We start from the raw sequence: 8,038 nt of genomic DNA, 5'->3' as shown, positions 1-8,038 counted from the left end.
AGATACATCAGAAAAAGTGTCATTTAGTGGGAGTTACAAAAAGACTACGGCTAGAAGATACATAGTAAGTGATTCAATAAACCACATGTTACCTGGAGGAAAGTATTATGCTTGTCAAAGTCAAGGGTAAGCAAAATAGAGGAAGACCCTCAATGAGATGGATAGGACCAATTGGTGAAATAATGGGCTCAAATATTGTAACTATTATGTGGATATGCATAGAACAAGGCAGTATTTTGTTCTGTGGGAGACAGAGTTGTGATGAGTCAGAACTCAATGGCACTTAGCAACATCATAATAAGCTCCTGGGGGAGTTTCAAAAAGTTTGTGGAAAATGGAATGAAAAGATTATGAAATTTTTTTCCCTAAACTTTTTGAAATCTTCTCATATTTAATTCAAATTTTTAAAATACCTATATATTGACCTGATGTGGCACTATGGGATAAGCACTGGACTACCAGGTCAGTTTGAATCACATGGTGGGTGGTTCAAATTCACCAGGTAGTCTTCAGAAACTCTATACAGGGTTGCTCTGGGTAGGAACTGACTAAAAAACACAAAAGAACAAAACCAGCATTTAGACTTTTATATGCTACTTTATATGTGGGATATAATGTTGGACACTATGACATTTGTAATGTATTTGTGTAGAAATTCAATGAACACTTTACTGCAGTAGTAAAAAATCATGGGAAGAATGGCCAGAACAATGGAGGAAGCAATGAATCTGGGCAGAAGGCTGTTGTTAACAGAAGCAGTTATGAACAAAAGGTACATGAAAAGTATTTCCTCCAAATAAGGTGTGGGAAGAAAGGAGAACAGTGAAATTCAGTTTGTGTCTTGATTGTGTAAAAGGAACAATCATGTTTATGAAGGTGCCAACAATTCAGTAAGCTTCCAACTAAGCCTATAGGTAATGCTGAGATCTCAGATGGAACAAATCAAAGTCTCTGTCAATCATTTAAAAAATTAAGATTTTACAAATAATATAACAATAATAGCTAACAAATAATAGCTAAAGAACTTTAAGCTTAGTAGTGAAACATTTACAGTCTTAGGCAATTTTCTCTTGTTCCATGCTGGAAAAATTATTGGATGATCATAGGTAAAAAAGGAAGTAATGATCTGATGCCCAAAATGTCTAAGAAAGTTTAAATTGATTTATCATTGCATTGTCAGAAGTTGTCAACATATCACAAGACTTTGTGTGTGTGTGTGAAAAATACTAAGAGCTTTATTCACTTATGAGATATGAAGTATTTCCAGGAAAAGGAAAAAAGTGAAAGTTCAGTGAAAAAGTTAAGTATGTGGAAATGTTCACTAAAGGAGAAATACCTTTGAAAACTAAAATCGGGGGGTGGTGCTCAGACTAGTATGGAAATAGTATAGTTTGTCCCACTGTTGTGGCTTGCGTGTGGCTGTGATGCAGGAAGCTATGCCACTGGTAATTTAAATGATGGCAAGGCCACACATGGTGGACAGGTTTCAGCTTATGTCCAGACTAAGAATAAACATGGAAGAAGGAGAAGTAGACTGCTTTCAAATTATTAGCCACTAAAAACCTTATGAATAGCAGTGAAACACTGTCAGTTAGTATGGGGATAAAGTATAAGTGAATTTATGTAGTCAATTAATTATTTAGTAGGATTCATGTTTTGTAAAGTTACCAAGATGTAGAAGTGCAACAATACTTTCTTTTAGAAAGATCAACGTGAGGGTGGTCCCTATGAGGTGGGGTTTAAAGACATCTCAAATGTTTGACTTCCCTAAAGTTTTTGTTAATTTTTTTTGTTAAGTGCCGTCGGGTTGGTTCTGACTTATAGCGACTCTAAAAACAGCTTTTGAAGAACAGTTGGTGGGCTTGAACTGCTGACCTTGAGGTTCGCAGTCTAGTGCAATGCCACTCCACAATTCCTCATATCAACCACTACTATCCCCCTCAGTATTCTACCTCACATCCCATGGTTCCACAATTCCTGCATTGTCTCACAGAACTCATGGGTCAAGAAAACAGCTCACGTGGTTGTGGAGGCTAGAAAGATCCAAATCTGCAGTTGGGACATCAGTTTGGAAGACCGACCTCACTTACGCAGAATCGGGCTATTGACTCACCAGGTTTTGAAAGCTGGCAAATCAGGTCACACTTCTGGATGAAGTCCCAAGAACAAAGGGTCAGGGGAGATGATCTTGATTAGCCAAGCAAAGAATCACACAGCCCACTCATATCTCCAAGATGGGTAATTTTATACCCATATTGGAGATTCATGGTTTTACAATCACAGTTTACTCTGTAAACATCCAAAGCTGAACCGTGGCATCCTATCAGCATCTTCTCCCACCTGCTCTCACCCAGACCCATGAGGAAAAGAGTTGTTTGGTGAGAGTTAAAAAGAATAAGACTAGAAGAAATATATTAATTCTTTGCACCACAAAAGATTTATGAGACCTATTGGTAAAACTGGCTTGAAAAACACCCGCCTCTGGTGGAGAGCAGGTCTTTCTGGGTGTCACACAGGTGGTCAAAATGGATCATTCTTCTGAGATTGTTCTGGTACTTTAGGATTAGCACTGGGCTGCTGTAAGGTTGATGGTTTAAACCCATTTTCTGCTCCATGGAAACCCTACACATGTTTGCTATGAATCTGCTGATTGCTATGAATCAGACCCAATTCAACACTAGTTAACAACGACAATAACATCAGCTGATCAATATAGCTGGCATGTTAAATAAAAGCAGTAGTTTTCAGAACTGGGTGATATCAGGCCCTCTGAAAGGAGTTTTATGTGGGTATAGACCAAAACACTTCAATTACCATTGCCCTTTTTGGAGCAGCTAGTTTCAAATCCACTCTTGACCTTGAATAGCTCTCTGTCTCAAAACAGATTCTGTTTGCCTATGATTACAGAAAAGTTTATGAAATTGATTTTAATTTTATCATGTTTATTACAAAAAGACTTAAGATGACTAAAATTAGAAACATTAAAATATGTTGATGGGGAAAATAAATAAAAAGAAAAGAGAACAGATAATTTAAACTAATACTGGGGTTAGGTATTCAAAACACATCTTGTAAAGTCTTATATAATTGTCAGAACCTTTATAAAATTGTCACAGATTTGGCTGTACTATTTTCTAGAATAAATTGTATGTGAGTGTATATGCATGTAAAATACATATTTACACACATAAATGCATGTGTATCTAATCCAGATTTAGAGAAAGAGAACAGGTAGAAAGCCAGGAGGCCCTATTTTCTGTCACTGCATATGAGAGTTTTATAGAAATGCTTAAAGGATTTAAAGTTATGGCCCTTTGTGATGAATCTATCTTCGTGATTTCTCTTCATAGAAGGTTTGCTGAGAGGCAGCCCCAATGAATGATATATTAAAGTTGTCAAAGATCACAGCAATCATTCCAAAATCCATTCCCAAGTAACTAAACCTGTGAAGTTTGTGGAGATTCAAGGGTCCCTCAGCCCTTAAATGTTCTCTGTAGATTGAAACTTTTGACACTCACCCCCAACGAAATGGATTGGCCAAGTGGCAGCATTGATGGACTCAAGCGTGGCAACAATAGTGAGGTTGGCCCTGGATTAGGCAGTGTTTCCTAATGTTGTGCATAAGGTCGCTTTGGGTCGGTACCTACTCGATGGCACCTAACAACAACATACATGTAGTGGAGTCCTGGTGTGGCGCTGTGGGTTAATGCGCCAGACTGCAAAGCCGTTTGAACTACAAGGTTGGCGGTTCAAGCTCACCAGCCGCTCCTCGGAAACCCTACACAGGGTCGCTATGGGTCGGAACCGATTCGGTGGCACTTAACAACAATACATGTAGTGAGTTCTGGTGTGGCGCTGTGGGTTAATGCATTGGACTGCAAAGTCAGTTTGAACCACAAGATCTGTGGTTCAAGCTCATCAGCCGCCCCTCGGAAGCGCTATACAGGGTCGATATGAGTCGGAACCGACACGACGGCACTTAATAACAACAACATACATGTAATAGTTAATCTCTCAGGTGCTCTAATCTGAAGTCAACATTCCTGGCCAACAGGCATTTGGAGCGTTAGAGTAAGAGATCTTCTTGCCTTCAGATGGAACACCAAACGCAGGAGGCTCGGACACCAGGCCGCTGGGCGCCTCACCTCCCCACCAGCCAGGGCCACTCTGCTCAGCTCATGGTCCTGGAGGTTGCACCCTGGGAAGGCGATCCTGGCAGATGGTCGGGCTGGCGGCATGGAGATCTGCATCATCTTCCGCACCGAGTACGTGAATACACAACTGTAGCTGGATGAGCGTGCACACCCGCCACGCTACCAGGGCATCAGGGACTGCCTGAATCAGACAATCTGCCGCCATGGCTTCCTGGGTCTGTACCGCAGCCTCAGCTCCGGGCTCTACTGCGCCATCCCCATGTTCGGCATGTTTGAATTTCTCAGCAACCATATGCGCGACCCCCAGGGACGACTGCAAAGCACTCGTGGGCTGCTGTGCCGCCTGGGCGCCGGGGTTGCAGAGGCTGTGGTGGTCGTTTGCCCCATGGAGACTGTAAAGGTGAAATTCATCCACGAACAGACCTCCCCAGCCCCAAGTACAAAGGATTTTTCCATGGGCTCCAGGAGATCATTCAGGAACAAGGGCTAAAGAACACATACCAGGGTCTCACGGCCACCTTACTGAAGCAGGGTTCCAACCAGGCCATCCACTTCTTTGTTATGACCTCCTTGCGCAACTGGTTTTTGGACCCATCGCAGGTGCTGCCAGTGTCTTTGGGAACACTCCACTGGATATGATCAAGACCCGGATGCAGGGCCTGGAGGCACACAAGTACAGGACGGAGCACTTGGGACTGCAGTCTACAGATCATGAGGAATGAGGGGCTCACGGCGTTCTACAAGGGCTCCATTCCCCAGGGTGGGCCGGGTCTGCCTAGATATGGCCGTTGTGTTTGTCATCTATGATGTTGTTGTTGTTGTGTGCCTGTACAGGGTTTCCGAGGCTGTAAATCTTTACGGGAGCAGAAAGCCTCATCTTTCTCCTGCTAGTTTCGAACTGCTGATCTTGAGGTTCCCAGCCCGATTCGTAACCATTATGCTACCAGATGAGGTGGTGAAAATGCTCAACAAAGTGTGGAATACAAACTGAGCCCACCATCTGCATTGGGACTTCCAGATCAACCTTCCCAAGTCTCTTATGATTCCTGTGCAGCATGCCAAAAGGCCCCCTTCCTGTGATCTTCCAAGTTCTATGGCCCTCGAGTCCGTGTGTCCCCCCGTGATTTGTGTGTAATTACCATTTTGTCCAATCAGGCTGTGGCTGAAACCTGTATCCGCATGTCGCATGTGCTTTTTCCTGTGTCTGTGTTCTGTGTTGTGTGACCCCCATACCCGCTTCCTGGGGTGTCCATGTGGCCTGGGTCCATGGCCATGTCCCAGTCTGGTGCCTTCCACCTCAGGTGGCAGGGGCCCCCTGTCCCAGCCAACCACAGCTGCCTCCAGGCCTCCACCTGGCCTCACTGCATTACATGGCTATGTGGCCCGCTGTTTCTCTCGCCACTGGCCTTAACCAGCCCTCAGACCCTTCCTCTGCCCCGGACAGGGTGGCACCCGTCACTCTCAGGACCACACTCCCAAGGCAAAATAAACCGGATCCTGACTTAAAAAAAAGGTCTTGATGAAACCAAATTAAAACTATATTGAGTTATTGTTGTTAGGTGTCATTGAGTCATTTTTTACTCATAGTGAGCCCGTGTGATGGAATAGAACGGACCCATAAGGTTTTGAATTGTTTTGTTTTTAAGATAGCTGACTGCCTTGTCTTTCTCCAATGGAGCATCGGCACTTAAACTGTAGTGTCACCAAGACACATATGTTGTTATTGTTATTAAGTGCTATCAAGTCCCTTCTCACTCATAGTGACCCTGTATGGGGTTTCCAAGAACTATCTGGTGGGTTTGAACCACCAGCCTTGTGGTTAGCAGTCCAGTGCTTATGCTAATGTACTTTAAAAAAATATATATTTTATTGTGAATTATGTGGTAATTTACATGGGAGAACATTAGCTTTACATTCATCCTATCTAATATTGTTTCATTGCCATGGTTACAATCCCCTGCAAAGTCAATCACTCCCCTCCCTTTGCTACAAAACGTCTACCTTATATTTCCAGCCCTTACAATCAGTCCTGATAACAATTACTCAATAGTGTATCAAAAGAGACCTATCTGCATTTCCTTTCATCACCCCACCCAGATAGACTGGATACTACTCAATGGAGATTCTACCTTCCTCCATGCCCCCTGGATCTAGATAGACTGGATACTACTCAATGGAGATTCTACCTTCCTCCAGGCCCCCTTGAAAACTTGTAAGCCAGTCAATTCTTGCCTTTGTAGTCCCCGCGCCCCCCCTATTTTGGGTACCCAATGTTCAAGTTGCTCAGCCCTGTCTACTCTGTGTATAGAGGGGTGGGAATGATCCTCGCTATAAAGATTTGTTCCCTCTTTTGAACTACTGCATCTATAGGTATAGGTCAAGTTCATCAAATTGTATGAGAATACTCTTTTTTTCCTCTTCTTTCATCTTCTAGTTGAGCTCTGATCATCCAGTCATTGAAGCCAGGTCAAATGGGTATTATCTGCAAGTGTGGGTGTTCTTGTGCATATGCCCTCTCTTCTTATCAGCTGGACGGTTCACTCTCCATGCTAGTCCTCTGTGGCTATGTCACTGACTCTGGGCCCAAGAGTCCCCAGATCTTCCCACACTGCTGACCAACCAGGTCCCCACATGTGTTTGCAGGAGACTATTGAAATTTGTAGGGCTTAGCTCACAGCTTCATTGCTGTTTTTCCCTCACTTCCTCTTATCGGTGACAAACGTGGTCACCAATCAGAACGTTTATTCCTATTTAGTCTTAGTCTTGGAAGGGGGTTTGCACTGAGGGAACCTGACCACTTCTTGTCTTGATGCCTCCTGGGTGAGCAACTTGATTTTTCTTGTAGTAATCAGTTGGCCGGCCTCTGTTGTTTTGTATTTTTCCTGTAGGTCTTTCTTTCAAGAAGTATCTTCTGATCTTCTGCCACTCCAGGCTGGTCTGCTTGTCCTTTCAAGTGGACATTTTCCTCCTCTGAAGATTCTGGATGCTGTTCAGGATTCTACCTATGGTCTTATGTAATGTAGAGGCTCCGTAGGAAGCCTCCTTCACTGGGCACGTTGTAGCCCCATGTTAGGTATTCCAGTCAGTTATAGGCAGAAGACGGACTTACAAGCTTTCTATAGTGATATTTCTGGCTATTTCTTTCTCTCCCCTTCAAGTGTCTATTTTACAATGGTAGGCAAGGGAAACCAAGATTCAAAAGACAGCCAAGCACCTTAACATTACCTCTTTTATCCATTGAAACCATGCCTCAATCCCTATATTCCAGATCCCTGTTGTTCCAAGGTTGTGCATACATCATCATTTACCTCTGTCCCACTTAGCCCATGCAAGCCTGCCTAACTGTTCTCCCATCCCCCTTGTTCTTCCATTCCCCTCCCCCTTCTTGTGTATTGCCCACCCCGCACTCGCAGCACCCAAGCAAGCTATCCTGAGTCTATTCCCTACCCTGTGCTCTATCTTCCTTTTCCTCGCTCCCCTCCGCTCATCCCATATATCCTGGTGATCAGCAAATATATATATAATTTAAATTTTTTTTCTTTTCCTCTTTTAGGGTGGGTTCTTTTTTGGGTTTTTTTTTTTACAATAATGGGTCTATACAGTATTTCTCCTTTTGTGACTAATTTTACTCAGCATAATGTCCTCAAATTTCATCCATGTTGTGAGGTGGCTTGCAACTTTGTTGTTCTTTGGGGTAGGATAGTATTCCAGGGTCAGACTGTGGAACAGACCATCAATTACTGATATGCAAATTCAAACTGAAACTGAAGAAAATGAAAACAAGTCTACGAGAGCCAAAATATGACCTTGAATTTATCTCTCCTGAATTAAGAGATCATCTGAAGAACAGATTTGCTGCATTAAACACCAAAGACCAAAGACCA

At 43.1% G+C, this 8,038-nt stretch overlaps 1 pseudogene; it reads left to right on the top strand.

Annotated features, from left to right (window-relative positions):
* The first annotated feature begins 698 nt into the window (after positions 1 to 698).
* Positions 699 to 4,793, top strand: LOC102831679 (annotated as a pseudogene).
* The last annotated feature ends 3,245 nt before the right edge of the window (positions 4,794 to 8,038 follow it).

Source organism: Chrysochloris asiatica, unplaced genomic scaffold (assembly GCF_000296735.1).
Source record: "Chrysochloris asiatica unplaced genomic scaffold, ChrAsi1.0 scaffold00024, whole genome shotgun sequence".
In the NCBI taxonomy this organism is placed as follows: domain Eukaryota; kingdom Metazoa; phylum Chordata; class Mammalia; order Afrosoricida; family Chrysochloridae; genus Chrysochloris; species Chrysochloris asiatica.
This window is presented reverse-complemented; position numbering and strand designations above follow the sequence as displayed.